Genomic DNA, 22,268 nt, shown 5'->3' with positions numbered 1-22,268 from the left:
TTACCAGATTATCATTTTCAATTCATGTTGTAGACTGGAAACAAATGGAACCCCATTTTTTGTAGCTCCTCTGGTTCAGACATATTTCTCCATCCCTTGAATCTGGGCTTGCCCATGCAACTTGTCTAGGCCAATGGAACACTAGCAAATGGGAAACAAGTGGATGTTTGAAATGTGCATGTGCATTGGGCCCCCCCCACCCCAACCTCGTTGCTTTTGGAACCCAGCTGTCATATGAAGAAGACGGGGCTAGCTCACTAGATGAGGAGACACATGACCCGGTCAAGTTCAACTGCCCCTGCCGATCAGCAGACAAATGAATGAGATCATCTAGGACCAGCTACCTGCAGCCAGCCTGCCAGCTGACTAGTGAACCCAAGCAAAAACTACCATCCAGATGATCCCACCCGCGACTGCCAACCCGTGGCATAACAACCCATGGCTGTTTTAAGCCACTATGTCTCAGCGTGGTTTATAGTGCAGCAAAAACTAACTGATACACCTCGTGAAGAAGTCTTTTCATACTGCAGATCCAATTATGCTACCTCCCTACTTAAAATGCTTTAATGGGTTTTCATTGATCCTGGAATACAACCCAAGTCACTTTGGCAAGGCCTACAAGATATCCACGTTGCCTGAATGGCCTCATCTCCTGTCATCATCCCAATCACACTGTGCTCAGCCCACTGGCTTCTTGCTGGTCTTTGGGTGGTCCCAGCTCTTTCCCACCTCAAGGCCCTCACACATACTATTATTCCTTCTGGAATGCTTTTCCTGGATCTTCACCTGCTTGACTTCCTGGCTCCTCTCTCAGGTTCCAACTTAAGTATTGCATTGGTGACTCCTTTGACCAAGTCTTCCTCTTTGTCCCCCCAACTGAAGCATGTCTCCAGTTACGTATTCTCATGGCACCCCCTTATTCTTCTGGGCAAATACACTGATTTGAAATAATATGTTGTCTTATGTGTTATGTTTAATAGCTGCCTTCTCCAATGGACTGTAAACCCCATGAGAACAGGGTGTCTCTGTCTTGCTCACAGAGGTGTCCCCAAACCTTGCATACTACCTGTCACATAGTAACGTGGATGGATTTTTTTTCTAGGCAGTTTATCGCAGTAGGTAACTGTGCAGGCTCTGGAGAGATTCTTCCTGGGCCCTGAATCCTAGCTCTACCCACTTACTAGTTGAGTGACCTAACTGACTTCTCTGTGTCTCAGTTTGCCTATCTCTAAATTGGAGACAGAAATTGCACCTGTTCATTGAGTTGTTGGGTGGATTGTGCTCAATAACTGTTAGTTATTTCTTGCTGAACAGGTGTCAGCACACCTGGATAACAGTGAACCAGAAGCTAGATCTGACACAGCCAACACCTGCTTCCTATAGTAATGTGGACACTGCCAAGATTACATCTACATGTGTCTCCTGCATGGCTAGTTTTTCAACCAATGCTCTGCCTCATTATACAAAGGTACAGCCTCAAACTCTGAGCCAGCCCTCTGAAAAGCATACAGTCCTAAGCCTTGAGCACTGGATCCTGGCCCCTGCTTTAAAACGTCACTTCTCCCACAGAGTCAGACATTTGGGGTCAGAAAGCAATGTCTCCTGACTGCTGTAAGTGCCCCTCCTATCACTTGATGATCTAGCTAAGCAGGGATCCGGTTAGCCAATGAACATCCACCCAAGGAACAGTTCTGATGGCCCCAAGAAATAGATCAGTCACCCTCTAACACACACACACACACACACACACACACACACACACACACACACACGACAGGAAGTGGGCCATGTACATTGTGTTAGTGAGAAAAACATTTTGGAAGGGATAATTAGTGCATTTCCAATCACCAAGTCCTCAGAGTCTTGTCTTTCAGGTTCTGGACAGAAAAAATAGATCTAGGTGTCCAGAAAAATAGTAATTTTAAAAGGTGAGGGGAACAGACCCCTAAGAAAAGCAGGAGAGAGACAAGAAGTGGGGGGCGAATAAGAGGAGAAAATAGGAGTTGGAGAGGGAGGGGGCAGGTGAGAGAGAGACTCAGAGGAGCAAGGCTGAGGAAGGCAAGAGATGGGAAAGAGGCAGGCCGGCGGGGAGAGGGGGGAAAGGGACGGGGGAGCTCCTTTCACCCCAGCGCGACGTAACCAGTCACCAGCGCAGCTCCGCTTTCCGGGGAGGATGCGGAGGTTCGGCGGACCGAGAGCGAGAGCCGCAGCTCCCCGGAGCCGGCAGGCGCTTTCCTTCCAACGTGCCCAGCAAGGGTGTCCTGTGCATGCTAATGAGGCAGCCTAGGACAGCTTCACAAATAATTGCTCACAGTGTTCAGTAACTTACCAGGCTGGGAGTCAGTGGGCTGCAGAATGATGGGGCACAGCTCCTGGGGGACCCCCAGCAGAGGGGGCCTGGTCTCCAGGTACCCGGTGCTCACAGGTTAGTGCCTGCAAGATGACGGGTTTTCCATTCAGTCGGGCACCAGCCCAAAGGGAGGGAGAGCCAGACCAAAAGGCAAAAGAGAGGAGGGGAACCTGCTTGTGTTTTTGTATTTAAATTGTTTTTGAGCCCACGTAGCCCTGGGAGTCACATGCTGCCTCCAACATCACCGGAGTCATCACATGATACAGGTCCCCCATCATGTGATAAGACAATTCTGCCTAACTTCGGCCCCCCCACCCCCACCTCACAGGCTGACGGATAAAGTGCTTCTGGAGGAGCCCCCCGCCCCTCCCCGCAGAAAGCTGGTTGAGGGAGGGATGCAGATGGAGAAAGCTTGGAGCCCATGCAACGCTGAGATCTTGACGAATACTTAATACGCCTTTCCCCCTCCTCCTAAGCTACTGCGACTTGGAGCCGCGCCAGCCTCATTTGAATTCCAGCCTTTGTGAATAACTCAAGTGTCGCCACCGTTGCTCCAGCAATCGCAGGGCCTTTGCGCTCACACCAGCCTGCCTCGTTCTGGAAAGCCCTGGTCCGCCGCCTCCCCGCCCCGCAGCTTCCATGCCGCCTCACCGAGCAGCGGGAGCGGGGCGGAGGTGGGGAGACTGCGCCCGCTGAACCTTCTAGGCTTGCTTTCTTTTTTTTTTTTTTTTTTTTTTTCCCAGCTGCAGTGAGAGTCAGGTGGGGCCCCGTCTGGCTCTCTGATTAGGCTGTCTCCTCTTGGTGATCCTAGCTCTGTTCTGCCTGCAGGATTTCTCTCTACCAATCTGCATGTGTGCGTGCATTTCTAGGTTTGTCTCCTTCATCAAGATACAGTTGAATCGATTTGGTTTAAAGATCTGTTGGGCTTGTTTCCTCCCACGTCAGTAGCCTCCTTTCCTCATTGATTCCTTCACTCTAACAATCTTTTATTAAACAAACGTTTTTGTAGAGCACCTACTATGTTGCAGGTCTTGTGCTCGGCACTGGTGAGGAGGAGAAGGAGAGGTTTTAAAGATGCATAAAGTCGGCTCCCTGTTCTTGGGGTCATGTTGTGGCCGAAGCAACAGAAACACAGACAGAAGTAGCACATGCAGATTTCATGGTCACACAAACTTGTTTGTACAGAAATGTAAATTCCCTGTTTGTCTAGGCCCAAATCTGATTTCTACCCTAACCACCCTGCCCACCCCCCCTTCTGCCACATGCAGGAAACAATTTATCACACCATTTAAACTCCATCAGGGGTAAGCAGTCAAGTATGTGTGTCACAGACACCTCTGCTTTATTGTGTAGGACAAAACTTTTTTATTTGGAGCTGTCTCTTTCCACTGGCGCCCATCTGGCCTTCAGACATAATCCTCTTTTGCTGGACCTCACCCCCAAATTGCAAAGTGACAGTGAAGGACTCTCCTTCTAAGGAAAGTGGTCCACACGGTTTCTTTACTAGTTAGTTCATCTGAGTGAGTATCAGAGCTTATCAACCCCAGGGTGGAGAGCAACAAGAGAAAAATCTTTTTTTCTTTTTTTAAGATTTTTTTTCTTTGTTAAATGTTTATTTTTGAGAAAGAAAACAAGTGGGGGACGGGCAGAGAAAGATGGGGACAGAGGATCTAAAGCCAGCTCTGTGCTGACAGGAGAGAGCCTGATATGAGGCTCAAACTCACAAATCATGAAATTATGACCTGAGCTGAAGCTGGATGCTTAACTGATTGAGCCACCCAGGGGCCCCTGAAAAGAGAAAAATCTTTCATTTTACTTGCTTTAAATCTGAAGCAGAGAAAAACCACCCAGATGAGTTTACTGGAAAGTGATTAGATTCAGTTTCCTGTATTGGCAGAATGGGTGGTGAGTGAGGGTGCGGCAGGGAGGCTGGAGGCAGGGGTGAAGTTCAGGTGTAGAACTTCTTGCCTTACACATTTCTACAACTCATATTCCCTGTCAACAAAACCCCTTTATAAACATTCCAACAGCAATGTTTCCAATGTAGGCATGTGACAGTTCTTGCCAGAGGGGTGAGAGGGTCAACTGCTTGGACCTTCTGGAAAGATTTTTCCTATTTAATAAGAGGGAGGCTCATGAGGAAAAAAGTCCTTTTCTTGCTTGCTACATTTTGCTACTTGGATGTGGTCATGGGAGACAGCCGTGTGACAATGAGTTAAAGAACATCATTAACATGCTAAAGATGGCAAAGAAGAAGACTGAAGGGGTGCCTGAGTGGCTCAGTTGGTTGAGCATCCAACTCTTGATTTTGGCTCAGGTCATGATCCCACAGCTGTGAGATGGAGCCCCCCACTGGGCTCTGCACTCAGTGTGGAGCCTGCTTGGGATTCTCTCTCTCTTCCCCCATCTGCCCCTTCCTCATGTGCACATGTGCATTCTCTCTCTCTCTCTCCCTCTCTAAATAAACATTACAAAAAAGGACAGAAAAGCCATAGGTCCTTAATGGAATTGAACTGCCAAAATGACCAGCTATTTTACCACTTGTGGTTGGAACACATCCTAACTGAAACCGCATCCAAGGAATTTGGCTGTTGCTTGCTGGTCATCAATGAACTTGTGGAGGTGGAGGTCTGGTGACAGTGGGTTAAGAAGTAAATTGGAAAATTCTATTCCTGACAATATGGAGGACCCGATAGGCATAGAGAAGTTCTGGATAAAATATAACAGGCATTCTTTCAAGTGCAGAGCGGAGCTGCCTAAAAGGCAAGAGGAAACAGAAAACCAGAGAGCCAAGCACCATAAATTAACACTGTGCCAATCTTGAAGAACTGGTGCTTGGTGGGGATGTGGTAGCCTTAGAAGATTGGGTTGTAGCCCAGGCAGCTGAAGGTGACAAAGTCTTGCCCCTGAGAGCTGGAAATGAAATTTCTACATCAACTTAGGGCCCTTAAAGCACTGTATTCTCAATGAAAATGTGGAACAGGACAAAGTTTACCTTTATGTCCAAGAAAACATGGATCTTGTGGGATCTGACCTGAATTCTAAGTCAGAGAAAAAATGACTCCCCTGATAATTAATAAGCCTGTCTTGTCCTCACGTGCCCTTGATGTTTGAATATACAGTCGACTCTTGAACAACACAGGGATTAGTGGCACTGACCCCCGATGCAGTAAAAATCCACAAACTTTTGACTCTTCAAAAACTTAACTACTAATATCTTTCTGTGGACCAGAAGCCTAAACAGTCAATTAATACATATTTTTATGTTATATATAATACTGTATTCTTATAATATAAAGTAAGCTAGAAAAAAGAAAATGTTATTAAGAAAATCATAACAAAGAGAAACTACATTTATAGTACTCTCCTGTAAAAAAAAAAAGTCCATGTACAAGTGACCTCCACAGTTCAAGGTTGTGTTGTTCAAAAGTCAACTGTAAAGCACTTTTATGACCCAGAAAAAACAAAAATAAAAAATAACACATAAAGAGAGGAGCCTTGGACAGGCAAACATAAAACTGATCTAAAAGCAAATTCCTTAAGCCCAGGCCTCAAAGAATACCCACAGATTAAGTTCCCATCACAGATGAGTTCATAATCCAAAATTTAAAAACACCAGTTCTTTTAACACACAGCCAGAACAAAGAGCAGGACAGACACTATAAATTTCATATAATAAAACAGTTGAATGAAGTCTATTAAAAAACTTTATGCTTAACTTTTAAAAAAGAGGGAGTGCCCTTTGATTCCAAATAAGATGGAATAACAGGAATTAGATGTACCCTTCTGCCTGAAATTGGAAAAAAAAAGACAAAATATATGACAACAGTTTTCAAGACATTGAATGTCAGATAACAAAGGACAGTGATCTTCGAGACAAAGGAAACCAAGGAGATAAGCCCTATTATTGCCCCATATTACTCCCTAGAGAGAGTTTCCAAGCTGCAGTGCAGATGTGGAACTCAAACGGAGTCTGACAGTCTCCCTAAGTCAAAGAGACAGAGCTGGAGTCCAGGGAGGCCAATGCCAATAGAGTTTTCAGGGCAGTTCACTGGAGAGGACAGAGCTGCACAGAAAATGAAGTGCAAGGGTATCTCTCAAGTCTTCAGTTCAGTACATAACATCACATGTCTGTGAGAAAACTACCTAACACGATGGGAAAAACTACCCCAAAGGATTTGAGAGACTGAGTTTGGGGGTACACATAGGGCCAGGAATACCTCCTGCTCACTATCCTAGAATGGAAAACTTCCTAATTCACAGGGTATCAGGTAGGACAGTTGAAGTGTTTTGCCTCAGTGGTGGGACTGAATTATGCCTAGACTAAACACAACTCTGGTTTAACCAAACAAACTTCCAAAGCAAGCTTTGAAAGGATCAGCAGGTTTCCAAGTAACTGAACTGCACCCCCTATCAAAGTTCAAAAGTATTTAAAGAAACACAGAAACAGCTAGCACACGTCAAAGTAAAATTCACAAGTCTGCCATCTGATCTCCAATATTAACAGACATGCAAAGAAACAGAAAAACATAACTCATGGAGAGGAGAAATAATCAATCAAAACTAACCTACAAATGGCACACAATAGAATTAGTATATAAGGAAGTGCAAGCAGTTACAATAATTACCTTCCATATGTACTAGAGGAAAGATGAGACATGTTAGGTAGAAACATGGAAGATGGAACAAAGAACAAAATCAGTCTTCTAGATTTTAAAAAAAGGAAAAAAAATTATGGCTGAAATTTTTCCAAATAGATGAAAACTATAAACACAAAGATCCAAAAAGCTAAACAAACACTAACCATGAGAAACATAAGGAAAACTACACCAAAGAATGTCATAATCAAACTGCTTAAAACCAACTATAAAGAGGAAATATTAAAAGTGGGTAGGGATCATTTCACATCTGCTGGAATTGCTATAATTAAAAAAAAAAACACGCTTTTGTGTTGGCAAAGATAGGGAGAAATTAGAATCCTCTACACTGCTGGTGAGAATGTACAATGGTGCAGCCACTTTGGAAAACAGTTTGGCAATTACCTAAAAAGTTAAATATTCAATTACTATTTGGTTCAATAGTTTTGATCCTAGTTGCATACCCAAGAAAACACGTGTTTCATAAAAACTAATACATAAGTGTTCATAGCAGCATTAATCACAATAGCCAAAACATGGAAATCTAAGTGTCCCTCAAATGATTAATAGAGAAGCAAAATGTAGTATATACTTAAAATGAAATATTATGTGGTCATAAAAAGAAATTAAATACTGATACAAGGTGCAACATGAATGAACCTTAAAAACATATTAAGTGAAAGAAGGCAGATGTCAAAAAACCCATGTATTATATGATTCTCTTTACATTGAATATCCAGTATACGCACATCTGTAAAGAAAAGTAGATTAGGGCTGGAGAGATGAGGGTATTGGGGATGTGGTAACAGCTAAAGGGTATGGGTTTCTTTCTGGGGGTGATAAAATCCTCTAAGGTTGTGTAGTGATCACTGCACAACTCTGTGAATATACTAAAAACCACTGAGTTGTATACTTTAAATGTGCAATATGTGAATTATATTTCAATAAAGCTGTTACAAAAAATAAGCAATGAGAGAGTGGAAAATTTTACAGAGAAACAAAAGGAAGGATGATAGTAAATTTCTGTTGGAAAAAATGCATATGAGACACAGTATAACATCTTTCCTTTAGTAAAAGGAAAAAAAGTCAACCTAGAATTCTACACTTAGCAATAAATCTTTCAAAAAGTAAAGCAAAATAAAAATGTTTTTAGTCATACAAAAGCTGAAAAAAATTCATCACCAGCAGACCTTCACTATAGGAAATGTTCAAGGAAGTCCTTCAGGCAGAAGAAAATGATGCCAGATGGCAATCTGGATCTACATAAAGGAATCTCAATTCCTTGAGATTATAAAGGAATAAAGAGGACAAAGAATAGTAAATATAAATACTTCATTTCTTATTTAAAGCTCTGTAAAAATAATAATAATGTATCGTGGGTATACAAAATAACTAGAAGTAAAGTATATGACAAAAAAAATAGCATGAAAACCAGAAGAAGAGAAATAGAAGTATAAGATCCTTATACTAACTATATGTGAAGTGGAATATCACTTGAAAGTGGGCTGTGATTAAATGTAAGATATATAGTATAAACCTAAAGCAAGCAGTAAAATAACATAATTAGAAGTCATAGCTAATATACCAACAGAAAAGATGAAATGGAATAACAAAAACATTCATTTCACCTGAAAACAGAAAAAAGGAAAAGGGAAACAAAGATGATTTCAACCCATTCATATCAGCAATCACATTAAATATAAATGATCTAAACACCCCATTCCAAAGCAGAGACTGTGAGAGTGAATCAAAAAGCAAGAACCAATTGTATGTTAAAAGAAACCCATTTTAAATATAAAATACAAATAGGTTAAAAACACAAAGATGGGAAAAGATTATACTATGCTAACATTAACCAAAAGAAGGGTAGATTGGTTCTATCAATATCAAACATAGGGAGATGTCTACTACAAGAGATAAAGAGGGTAATTTCATAATGACAACAGGGTTAATTAATCAAGAACATATAACAAACTTAACATTTATTCACCAAATAAGAGAGCTTCAAAATAAATGAAGCACAAGAGATAGTACAGTCAGGAAAAACAGGCAGATCCACAATGATAGGCAGATATTTCAACATCCATCTTTCAATAATTAATAGAACAACTATACAGAAAATAAGCATAGAAAACTTGAACATTTTGACAAACTCACTCTAATTGACATTTACCGGACATTCCATATGACAATAGCAGAATACACATTGTTTTCAAGTGCGCATAGAATGCTTACCAGGATAAATGACAGCCTCAGTCATAAGACAAATTTCAATAAACTCGAATAAATAAAAATCATATAAGGTCTTCTCCTACCAAAATGGAATTAAATTAGAAATCAGTAACATATAGTTTTTTGTGTGTGTCTCACATCCATGAAATATATAGCCAGATCAACACTAAACCATCCCGCACACCTAGAAAACCGATTTGAGGATTAACACAACAATCTGCACAACCTGAACCACAATATGCACAACCAGAACTCAGCAGGTAAGCGGCGCAGAGAGGTGAACTGGGGGAGAGAGAAGCCACAGAGGGCAGGGAGTTGTTTTTGCTTGTGGAGATAGGATGGGGGGGGTGGGGTGGGGGAGGGGGGGAGACAGGAAAAGCACCCCCAAAAGCAGCTGGAGAGAAAATGGAAAAGTGGAAACAGCCACAGTGACTGAACTAAAAAGGGAGAAAAGAGAAAAGAGAGGGTTTCAATTCCATTAAGACTCTATAAACGGAGAGCGCAGAGGCTGAAACTCTGCAGCTGATACCTGGTGGTGCCCTGGTGGGAAGGACGAATCCCCGGGAGCAGAGTGGAGTCTGGGGGTCTTCAGGCTACATGGCAGAGGCGGTTCCCCTGCTGGGAGGGCATCTGGTAGAGTCCGTGTGGCCACCTCGGCAGACCCCAAACAAAAACCACATTAGTTGGTGCTGGAACACGGTCCCTGGGGGTGAAGCCTGGTGCCAGACGCGTGTTGTGATTTGCCATAATCCCTGAAACGCTGCTGCTACACTATCGCGCAAACGTTTTCTGGGGCGGGCTGGCACCCGGTCGCGGTCTCTGGGCCTCGTCAGCAGCACGGTACGGCAAACATTCCTGGGTGCGGCCGGCACCCGGCCATTGCTCAGTGAGACCCTCCACAGAGGAGCAGAACGGCTCGAGGCCACAGCCTCGCAGAAATACGGGGTCGGGAAACACACCCGCATCTGAGATAAAACTCAGAAGGGAGGTGCTGCCTGGGGCTTGGTCACAGAGGGTGTAAAAGTAGGGAATGGATGGAAGCCGAAGACAAAGGACCGGTGCGTGATTGCTGATTATGGAGAACGGAGATCTGATAAGAGACTGGGTGGCTGGGTGACGCCATTTTTGCCGCTCTGGCGCATGCGCATAGGCACCTACAAGCGCCACAACCGTCCACCCCAGTAAGCTAAGCGGCGCCATCTAGTGGAGAATGGAGCCATTATACTAAACCCCACCCAACTGGGCCAACCTCGCTCTTCAGGAATAAAACTCTCCGCCTGGTTAGTTTACGGACTAAAAAGTGCTTCAGTTTGACTTCTGGGGGAAAATGAAGTAACTTTAATCATATTTCAGTCTGTTCGCTGGTCCATCTATTCAATTTTCTTTTTTTTTCCATTTCTCTTTTCTCTTTTTCATTTTTCTTGAATACAGAAAGAGAAAAATTTATTTTTATTTTCAATTTTTATTAAAATATTTTTCTTTATTTTTTTCTACTATATTTTTTACTTTTGTGTAAATTTTTTCAAATTCTATTTTACTTCCATCATTTGATTTATTCTGTTTCAGTGTATTCATTTTTTCAAATTTTCAAACGATTTCCTTCTTTTCCCTTTCCTCTTTTTTCTCTAATCTATCAAGCCCCTTTCAATTCCCAGACCAAAACACACCTAGGGTCTAGCATCATTTATTTGATATGTGTGTGTGTGTGTATGTGTGTGTGTGTGTGTGTGTGTGTGTGTGTGTGTTGTTTTTAATTTTAACTAACAAAATTTTTTTTTGTTTTTACCTCATTAATTCCTTTTCTCCCTTTAAAATGATGAAATGAAGGAATTTACCCCAAGAGAAAGAGCAGAAAGAAATGACATCCAGGGACTTAACCAACACAGATACAAGCCAGGTGTCTGAACCAGAATTGAGAATCACAATAATAAGAATACTAGCTGGGGTGGAAAATAGATTAGAATCCCTTTCTGTGGAGATAAAAGAAGTAAAAGTTAGTCAGGATGAAATAAAAAATGCTATACCTGAGCTGCAATCTCAAATGGATGACATGGCAGCAAGGATTGATGAGGCAGAGCAGAGAATCAGTAATATAGAGGACAAAATTATGGAGAATAATGAAGCAGAAAAAAAGAGGGAGACTAAGGCAAAAGAGCAGGATTTAAAGAATTAGAGAAATCAGTGACTCATTAAAAAGGAACAACATCAGAATCATAGGGGTCCTGGAAGAAGAGAGAGAAATAGGGGTAGAGGTTATGTGAGCAAATCATAGCATAAAATTTTCCTAACCTGGGAAAGACACAGACATCAAAATCCAAGAAGCACAGAGGACTCCTATTAGATTCAACAAAAACCAACTATCAAAGAGGCATATTATAGTCAAATTCACAAAATACTCAGGCAAGGAAAGAATCATGAAAGCAGCAAGGAAAAAAAGGTTCCCTTAACCTACAAGGGAAGACAGATCAGGGTTGCAGCAGACCTCTTCACAGAAACGTGGCAGGCCAGAAAGGAGTGGCAGGATACATTCAGTGTGCTGAATCAGGTAAATATGCAGCCAAGAATTCTCTATCCAGCAAGGCTGTCACTCAAAAGAGAAGGAGACATAAAAAGTTTCCCAGACAAACAAAAATGAAAGGAGTTTGTGACCACTAAACCAGCCCTGCAAGAAATTTTAAGGGGGACTCTCTGAGGGGAGAAAAGATGAAAATAAATAAATATATAAACACACACACATACATACAAACATAAACAAACAAACAAACAAATAAATAAATAAACAAACACCAAAAGCACCAAAGACTAGAAAGGACCAGAGAACACCACCAGAAACTCCAACTCTACAAGCAACATAATGGCAATAAATTCAGTATCTTTCCAGTACTCATTCTAAATGTCAATGGACTCAATGCTCCAATCAAAAGACATAGGATAACAGAATGGATAAGAAAACAAGATCCATCTATATGCTGTTTACAAGAGACCCACTTTAGACCTAAAGACACCTTCAGATTGAAAGTAAGGGGGTGGAGAACCATCTATCATGTTAATGGTCAACAAAAGAAAGCCGGAGTAGCCATACTTATATCAGACAATCTAGACTTTAAAATAAAGACTGTATCAAGAGATGAAGAAGGGCATTATATCATAAATAAGGGGTCTATCCACCAAGAAGACCTCACAATTGTAAATGTTCAGGCGCCAAATGTGGAACCACCCAAATATATAAATCAATTAATCACAAACATAAAGAAACTCATTAATAATACCAGAATAGTAGGGGACTTCAACACCCCCACTTACAACAATGGACAGATCATCTAATCAGAAAATCAACAAGGAAACAATGGCCTTGAATGACACACAGGACCAGATGGACTTAACAGATATATTCAGAACATTTCATCCTACAGCAGCAGAATATACATTCTTCTCCAGTACACATGGAACATTCTCCAGAATAGATCACATACTGGGTCACAAATTACCCCCTCATGAGTACAAAAAGATCGAGATCATACCATGCATATTTTCAGACCACAACGCTATGAAACTCAAAATCAACCACAAGAAAAAATCTGGAAAGACAGCAAACACTTGGAAACTAAAGAACATCCTACTCAAGAATGAATGGGCTAACCAGGAAGTTAAAGAGGAAATTAAAAAGTACATGGAAGCCAATGAAAATGATAACACCACAACCTAAAACCTCTGTGATGCAGCAAAGGTGGTCATAAGAGGAAAGTATATAGCAATTCAGGCCTTCCTAAAGAAGGAAGAAAGGTCTCAGATACCCAACCTACCCTTACACCTTAAACAGCTGGAAAAAGAACAGCAAATAAACCCCAAAACCAGCAGAAGACAGGAAATAAGAAAGATTAGAGCAGAAATTAATGCTATTGAGACCAAAAAAACCAGTAGAACAGATCAATGAAACCAGAAGCTGGTTCTTTAAAAGAATTAACAAAATTGATAAACCACTAGCCAGTCTGATCAAAAAGAAAAAGGACCCAAATAAATAAAATCAAGAATGAAAGAGGAGAGATCACAACCAATGCAGCAGAAATAAAAACAATAATAAGAGAATATTATGAGCAATTATACATCAATAAAATGGGCAACCTGGAAGAAATGGACAAATTCCTAGAAACATATACACTATCAAAACTGAAACAGGAAGAAATTGAAAATTTGAACATACCCATAACCAGTAAAGAAGTCGAATTGGTAATCAAAAATCTGCCAAAAAAAACAAGAGTCCAGGGCCAGATGGCTTTCCAGGGGAATTCTACCAAACATTTAAGGAAGAGTTAACACCTATTCTCTTGAAGCTGTTCCAAAAAATAGAAATGGAAGGAAAACTTCCAAACTCTTTCTATGAAGCCAGCGTTACCTTGATTCCAAAACCAGACATTGACCCCACTAAAAAGGAGAACTACAGACCAATTTCCCTGATGAACATGGATGCAAAACTCGTCAGCAAGATATTAGCAAATTGTATCCAACAATACATTAAAAAAATTATTCATCACAACCAAGTGGGATTTATACCTATGATGCAGGGCTGGTTCAATACCTGCAAAACAATTAACGTGATTCATCACATCAATAAAAGAAAGGACAAGAACCACATGATCCTCTCAGAAGATGCAGAGAAAGCATTCGACAAAATACAGCATCCTTTCTTGATGAAAACCCTCCAGAAAGTAGGGATAGAAGGATCATACCTCGAGATCATAAAAGCCATTTATGAAAGACCCAATGCTAATATCATCCTCAATGGGGAAAAACTGAGAACTTTCCCCCTAAGGTCAGGAGAAAGACAGGGATGTCCACTCTCACCACTGTTATTCAACACAGTATTGGAAGTCTTAGCCTCAGCAATCAGACAACACAAAGAAATAAAAGGCATCCACATTGGCCAGGAGGAGGTCAAACTTTCACTCTTCACAGATGACATGATACTCCATATGGAAAACCCAAAAGATTCAACCAAAAAGCTGCTAGAACTGATTCATGAATTCTGCAAAGTTGCAGGATATAAAATCAATGCACAGAAATTGGTTGCATTCCTATACACCAACAATGAAGAAAGAGAAATCAAGGAATCGATCCCATTTATAATTGCACCAAAAACCATAAAATACCTAGGAAGAAATCTAACCAAAGAGGTGAAAAATCTATACACTGCAAACTATAGAAAGCTTATGAAAGAAATTGAATAAGACACACACAAAAAAAAACGGAAAAATATTCCATGTTCCTGGATAGGAAGAACAAATATTGTTCTATAGCCAAAGTATGGAAAGGCCAAAATGTCCATCAATGGAAGAATGAATAAAGAAGACGTGGCATATATATACAATGGAGTATTACTCGGCAATCAAAAAGAACGAAATCTTGCCATTTGCAACTACATGGATGGAACTAGAGGGTATTATGCTAAGCAAAATTAGTCAGAAAGACAAATATCATATGACTTCACTCATATGAGGACTTTAAGACACAGAACAGATGAACACAAGGGAAGGGAAGCAAAAATAATATAAAAACAGGGAGGGGGACAAAACATAAGGGACTCTTATATATGGAGAAGAAACTGAGGGTTACTGGAGGGGTATAGGAGGGGGGATGAGCTAAATGGCTAAGGGGCACTAAGGAATCTACTCCTGAAATCATTGTTGCACTATATGCTAACTAATTTGGATGTAAATTTAAAAAATAAAGTAAAATAACATAACATAACATAAAATAAAATAAAATCAGTAACATATATTGGGGAGCCTGGGTGGCTCAGTCAGTTAAGCGTCTGACTTTGGCTTAGGTCATGATGTCACAGTCCGTGGGTTTGAGCCCTGCATCAGGCTCTGTGCTGACAGCTCAGAGCCTGGAGCCTGGAGCCTGCTTCAGATTCTGTGTCTCCCTCTCTCTCTGCTCCTCCCCTGCTCTCTCTGTCTCAAAAATAAATAAACATTAAAAAATTTACAAAATCAGTAACATATCTGAAAAATCTCTAAATATTTGGAAACTAAATAACATACTTCTAAATAACCCATGGGTGAAAAGAAAAATCAAAAAAGAAACTAGAATTTTGAACTGAGTGCTAATTAAAATGTAACAAAAATGTTAGATGAAGCTAAGATGGTATTTAAATAGAAATCTGTGACACTAAATGCCTATACGAGAAAAGAAAGACCTCGGGGAACCTGGGTGGCTCAGTCAGTTAAGCATCTGACTTCAGCTCAGGTCATGATCTCACGGTTTGTGAGTTCAAGCCCCACATCGGGCTCTGTGCTGACAGCTCAGAGCTGGAACCTGCTTCAGATTCTGTGTCTCCCTCTCTCTCTATCCCTCCCTGACTACTGCTCTGTCTCTCTCTGTCTCTCAAAAATAAATAAATGTTAAAAAAGAAAAGAAAAGAAAGACCTCAACTCAATAACTTCAGCTATTGCCTTAAGAAATTAGGAGAAAAAAATAAAAGCAAATAAAGCACAGAGTAAGCAGAAGAAAGGAAATATAAAATTAGAACAGAGGGGCGCCTGGGTGGCGCAGTCGGTTAAGCGTCCGACTTCAGCCAGGTCACGATCTCGCGGTCCGTGAGTTTGAGCCCCGCGTCAGGCTCTGGGCGGATGGCTCAGAGCCTGGAGCCTGTTTCCGATTCTGTGTCTCCCTCTCTCTCTGCCCCTCCCCCGTTCATGCTCTGTCTCTCTCTGTCCCAAAAATAAATAAACGTTGAAAAAAAAACCAGATATTTACAAAATAGACAACTAAAAGATAATACAGAAAAATCAATGAAACCAAAAGCCGATGTTAACAGATCAATACAATTAAACTTCTAGCCACACTTGTCAGGGAGAAAAAAGGAGAAGACACAAGTTACCAATATCAGGAGTGAGAAAGATAACACTACTCCAGATTCTATGAATATTAAAAAGGATAAGAAGAAGATATTATGGGTAACTTTACGTTGATGAACTTGACAACTTTGATAAAGTAGGAAAGTGCCTGGAAAGACACAAAGTGTCAAAGCTCACTCAAGAATAGATAGATAACTTGGATAAGTGTTATGTCTATTAAAGAAATTGAAATTGCACTTAAAATCTTTTCAGTAAGGGAAACTACAGGGCCAGATGACTTCACTGAGTAATTCTACAAAGTTCTTTAAAAAAAAATGTTTATTTATTTATGTGAGAGAGAGAAAGAGAGAGAATGCGTGTGGGGGGTGGGGAAGGAAGGAACAGAGAGAGAGAGAGAAAGAGACAGAGAGAAAGAGAGAGAGAGAAAGAGAGAGAGAGAAAGAGAGAGAGAGAAAGAGAGAGAGAGAGAGAGATAAAGAGAGAGAGAGAGAGAGATAAAGAGAGAGAGAGAGAGAATCTCAAGCAGGCTCCGCGCTCAGCACAGAGCCTGACGTGGGCCTCTATCTCATGACCATGAGATCATGACCTGAGATGAAATCAAGAGTCAGATGCATAACAGACTGAACCACCCAGACACCCCTGTACCAAATTCTTAAGGAAGAAATAATTCAAATTCTATACCAGCTCTTCCAGAAAATTGAAGGAGAAATATTTCCCAATGAATTCTACAAAGTCAGCACTGCTCAGATATCAAATTCAGACAAACACAGTACAAGGAACATAACTAAAAATGAATATACCTCTTAAAAAGATGAAAAAATTCTTAACAAAGTTTTATTAAATTGAATTTAATATCATATGAAAGGGCTACCACATAATGATCCAGTGGGGTTTATTCCAGCTATATAAGGTCAATTTAACATTTAATCGATGTAATTCACATGATGACTAGAAAAGAAAACCCACACAATTATTTCAATAGATGCCAAAAATTTTTTTTTGACAAAACACAACAGCCATTACAAATAACTCTCCGCAAACTAGGAATAGATGGGAACTTTCCCAACCTAATAAAGGGCATCTATGAAACAATCTATAGCTAACATCACACGTAGTAGTGAAAGACTAAAAGCTTTCCCCGTAAGATGAGGAACAAGACAAGAATGTCTGTTCTCATTACTAGTATCCAACACTGTATTACAAGTCTTGGCCAGGGTGCTCAAGCAAGAAAATAAATAAATAAATCAAAGGCACCTTAGATTGGAAAGAAAGTAGTAAACCTGTTTTTATTCGTAGGCAACAGGATCATTATCTAGAAAATGTATGAAAAAAACTACTCGAATTAATATGTAAGTTTAGTGAGATTTCAGGATACAAGCCCAATTTCCAAAATTGTTGCCAGACACTAGCAACAAACAGAATGGAAATTTTAAGAAATACTGTGTATGAAAGCATGAAAATATGAAAAGCTTGAGGACAAATCTGACCAAAAATATGTATGTCTTGGGGTGCCTGGATGGCACCTGACTTCGTCTCAGGTCATAATCTCAAGACTCGTGAGTTCAAGCCCCGCGTCGGTCTCTGTGCTGACAGCTCGGAGCCTGGAGCCTGCTTCAGATTCTGTGTCTCCCCCTCTCTCTCTGCCCCTTCCCCTGCTCACTCTCCATCCCTCTCTCTCTCTCTCTCTCTCCATAAATAAATAAATATTAAAAATTTTTTAAAAAATATGTAAGTCCTATACACTGAAAATTCCAAAACCTTGAGAGAAATGAAAGAACATCTAAATAAATGGAAACATCCATGGGTTTATGGATTGGAAGACTCAGTATTGTTAATACATCAATTCTCCCCAAATTAATCTGTTGACTCAATGCAATCTTAACAAAAATCCCAGAAGGAGGGGTGCCTGGCTGGCTCAGCTGGTGGAGTGTGCAACTCTTGATCTCAGGATTGTGAGTCTGAGGCCCATGCTGGGTGTAGAGATTAGTTAAAAATAAAATCTTGGGGCGCCTGGGTGGCTCAGTCGTTTAAGCATCCGACTTCAACTCAGACCATGATCTCACGGTTCATGAGTTCAAGCCCCACGTTGGGCTCTGTGCAGACAGCTCAGAGCCTGGAGCCTGCTTTGGATTCTGTGTCTCCCTCTCTCTCTACCCCTCTTCCACTCATGCTCAGTCTCTATCAAAAATAAACATTAAAAAATGTTTTTAAATAAAATATTTTTTAAAAATCTCAGAAGACGGGCGCCTGGGTGGCTTAGTCAGTTAAGCATCCGACTGCAGCTCAGGTCATGGTCTCATGAGCCCCACGTCAGGCTCTGTGCTGACAGCTCAGAGCCTGGAGCCTGCTTCAGATTCTGTGTCTCCTTCTCTCTCTGCCCCTCCCCTGCTCATGCTCTGTCTCTGTCTCTCAAAAATAAATAAATGCTAAAAAAATAAAATAACATAAAAATAAAAATCCCAGAAGACATTTTTTAAAAATTTTTTAAAAATGTTTATTTATTTTTGAGACAGAGAGAGACAGAGGATGAACAGAGGAGGGTCAGAGAGAGAGGGAGACACAGAACCTGAAACAGGCCCCAGGCTCCGAGCTGTCAGCACAGAGCCCGATGCAGGGCTCAAACCCACGGACCGTGAGATCATGACCTGGGCCGAAGTCAGACGCTCAACCGACTGAGCCACCCAGGCGCCCCCAGAAGACATTTTTTAAAAATAGTCTTGGGGCACCTGGGTGGCGAAGTCGGTTGGGCTACCGATTTCAGCTCAGGTCACGATCTCGCGGTCCGTGAGTTCGAGCCCCGCGTCGGGCTCTGGGCTGGTGGCTCAGAGCCTGGAGCCTGCTTCTGATTCTGTGTCTCCCTCTCTCTCTGCCCCTCCCCCGTTCATGCTCTGTCTCTCTCTGTCTCAAAAATAAATAAAAAACGTTAAAAAAAATTAAAAAAAAAATAAATAAAAATAGTCTTCATAACCAGTGTAGAACTCGAGCTCACGACCCCGAGAACAAGACCTGAGCTGAAAACAAGTCATACGCTTACCTGACTGAGCCACCCAGGTACCCCCAAAAGGCTTTCTTTTTAATAAAAATTGAGAAGTTGAGTCCATATTACTAATGTTCATAGTAGCACTATTCACAATAGCCATAAGGTGAAAATATTCCAAATTTCCCAACATTAGAATGGATAAACAAAAATGTGGTATATACATGCCATGGAATATTGTTCAGCCTTAAAAAGAAAGGAAATTCTGACATGTGCTATAACATGGATGAACCTTGAGGATTACATTAAATAAGTCAGACACAAAAAAAAGGACAAATGTCATAATTCCACTGATGTGAGGTATCTAGAGTGGTAAATTCATAAAGACAGAAAACAGAATGGAATGGTTGTGGCCAGAGACTGGGGGGAAGAAGAAATGGGGAGTTATTGTTTAATGCGTACAGACGTTCAGTTTGGGATGATGAAGAAGATGGAAGGTGGTGATGGCCGTACAATGGTATGAATGTCCTTAATGCCACTGAACAATACATCTAAAATCGGCTAAAATGCTAGGTTGTGTTATGTATATTTTACCGCAATGAAATGCTGTTGATTCTAAAATTCACGGTAATATGGAAGGCACAGAAGAGTAGGGGGAAACTTTGAGTCAGACTATAATTGGAGGACAGAACTACAGTAATCGAAACAGTACAGTACTGGGGTAAAGACAGATGCAGAAACAATGGAACAGAATAGGAATTACAGAGATAGGCCCACACAAATACGATCGATTGATTTTCAACAAACTTGCAAAGGCAACTTGGTAGAGAAAGTTGGTCTTTACACCAAATGGCACTAACAAAATGTATGCACAAATGCTAAAAAACAAAACAAAAACAAAGCCCACTTCAGTCCATATCTTCTTGAACTATACAAAAATTAACTCTAAACGGGACTCATAGGACACCTCCCAAATCATTTTATGAGGCCAGCTTTATCCTGATCTTAAAACCAGACAGACATCACAAGAAAAAACATTATACCCGGGGCACCTAGGTGACTCGGTTAAGCATCTAACTCTTGGTTTCAGCTCAGGTCATAATCTCACCATTCATGAGTTTGAGCTGCACATCAGGCTCTGCCTGCACTGACGGTATGAAGCCTGCTTGGGATTCTCTCTTCCCTTCTATCTCTGCCCCTCCCCTGCTCTCTGTGTGTCTCTCTCTCCCTCAAAATAAATAAATAAACTTAAACAAACAAAAAACATTACACCCAATATCCCTTATAGATGAAAAATTCCTAAGTAAAAATTCAGTATCATAAAGAAGTAATTATATACCATGACCAGTTGGGGATCTCAGGAATGCAAAGTTGGTCTACTCTATGAACATAAATCAACGTAATACACCATATTAAATAACAAACAAAAACCACAAGATCACCTCGATAGACACGGAAAAAGCATTTAACCAAGTCCAACACCCTTGGACTCAGTGAATCAGGGACATTCAATAAACTAGCAAGAGAAGGAAGCACCCTCAACCTGGTAAAAGTTATTTATGAAGAACTCAGTGCTACTTGATCATGAAAGCCTGACTGCTTTTCCCCTAACAGCAGAACATGACAAGAATGTTTCCTCTTGCCGCTTCTATTTAACATTACCAGAAAAGTCAGGCATAAAAAACAAACCAAAAATAAGGGATCCAAATTGGAAAGGAAGAACTACAAGTACCACTCTTTCCAGATGACATGACCTTATATACAGAAAATCCCAAAGAACTCCACCAAAAACTGTTAGAACTAATGAAAGGTTCAGCAAGTTTACAGAATATGAAATCAATACATACAAATCAACTGTAGTTCTATACACTAGTGATGAACAATAAAAAATCAAATTAAGAAAGCAAATCAATTTACAATAACATTAAAAAGAATAAAATACCTAGGAATAAACTTGTCCAAGAATGCACAAAACTTGTACACTGAAAACAACAGAACCATGCTGGAAGAAGTTAAAGAAGATTTAAATAAAGGGAAAGGTATCTTGTGTTTATGGACTAGAAGACTTAATATTCATATTAAGATGGTAATATCACCAAAAGAGATCACTGTAATCCCTATCAAAATCCCAGATGTCTTTTTTCCCCCAGAAATGGACAATCTAACCCTAAAATTCATATGGGAATGCAAGGCACCCAGAATATCCTATACATGTAGATTTTAAAAGAAGTTGGAAGATTCATACTTCTCAATTTTAAAATTTACATATAAAGATACACTGTGGCACTGGTACAGGATGAGCATGTATGTCAACAGAACAGAATTAAGGATCCAGATATAAAGCCTTACCATTATGGCCAGTTGATTTTGGAGAAGGTACCACGATTCAGCACGATTCAGTGGGGAAACAAGTTTTTCAACAAATGGTGCCAGGACAAGGGAACATCCATACACAAAAGAATAAAAATGGACAACTACCTCCTATCATATGTAAACATGTACTCAAAATGTATTAAAGACCCAAAATAAGGGCTAAAATAATAAAATTCTTGGAATGCAGAAGTAGATCTTCATGACTTTGGACTAGGCAATGTTTTCTTAGATGTGACACCAGAGCACAAGTGACAAAAGAAAATAATAAGGTAAATTAGATATCATCAACATTTTAAAACTTTGCTTCAAAGGAGATCATACAGGAAGTAAAAAGTCCATAGAATGGGAGAAGATATTTGCAAATCATACATCTGATAAGTGACTTGTATCGAGACTATATAAAAACCCCGGCAAGTCAAGAATAAAAAGACAAATAGCCCAAATGAAAAATGGGCAGAGGATTTGAATTTGAATCGACATTTCTGCCAAAAAAAAAAAAAAAGATAGGCAAATGGCCATTAAGCACATGAATATTTGCTTACCATCATCAGTCATCTGAGAAACAAAAATCCAAACCACAATGAAATATCACTTTACACCCACCAGCATAGCTATAAACAACAAGATGAACAAGTGTTGGGGAGAATGTGGAGAAATTGAAACTCTTTGTACACTATTGGTGAGAATATAAAATGGTAGAGCTGGAATGCCTGGCTGGCTCAGTCAGTAGAGCATGTGACTCTTGATCTTGGGGTTTGTGAGTTCAAGCCCTACATTGGGCATGAAGCCTCTACTTAAAAAAAAAAAAAAAAAAGGTAGGTGGGGCACCTGGGTGGATCAGT

At 40.5% G+C, this 22,268-nt stretch overlaps 1 long non-coding RNA gene across 1 annotated transcript in view; it reads right to left on the bottom strand.

Moving 5' to 3' along the window:
• The window catches only part of LOC113594797 (uncharacterized), a 38,389-nt gene extending 35,733 nt beyond the window's left edge, over positions 1–2,656 (bottom strand). Inside the window, exon 1 of the long non-coding RNA XR_008294672.1 lies at positions 2,330–2,656. This is a non-coding gene — a long non-coding RNA (uncharacterized LOC113594797). The remainder of the gene's footprint in view (positions 1–2,329) is intronic.
• Positions 2,657–22,268: the final 19,612 nt, after the last annotated feature.

Source organism: Acinonyx jubatus, chromosome E3 (assembly GCF_027475565.1).
Source record: "Acinonyx jubatus isolate Ajub_Pintada_27869175 chromosome E3, VMU_Ajub_asm_v1.0, whole genome shotgun sequence".
Lineage (NCBI taxonomy): Eukaryota > Metazoa > Chordata > Mammalia > Carnivora > Felidae > Acinonyx > Acinonyx jubatus.
This window is presented reverse-complemented; position numbering and strand designations above follow the sequence as displayed.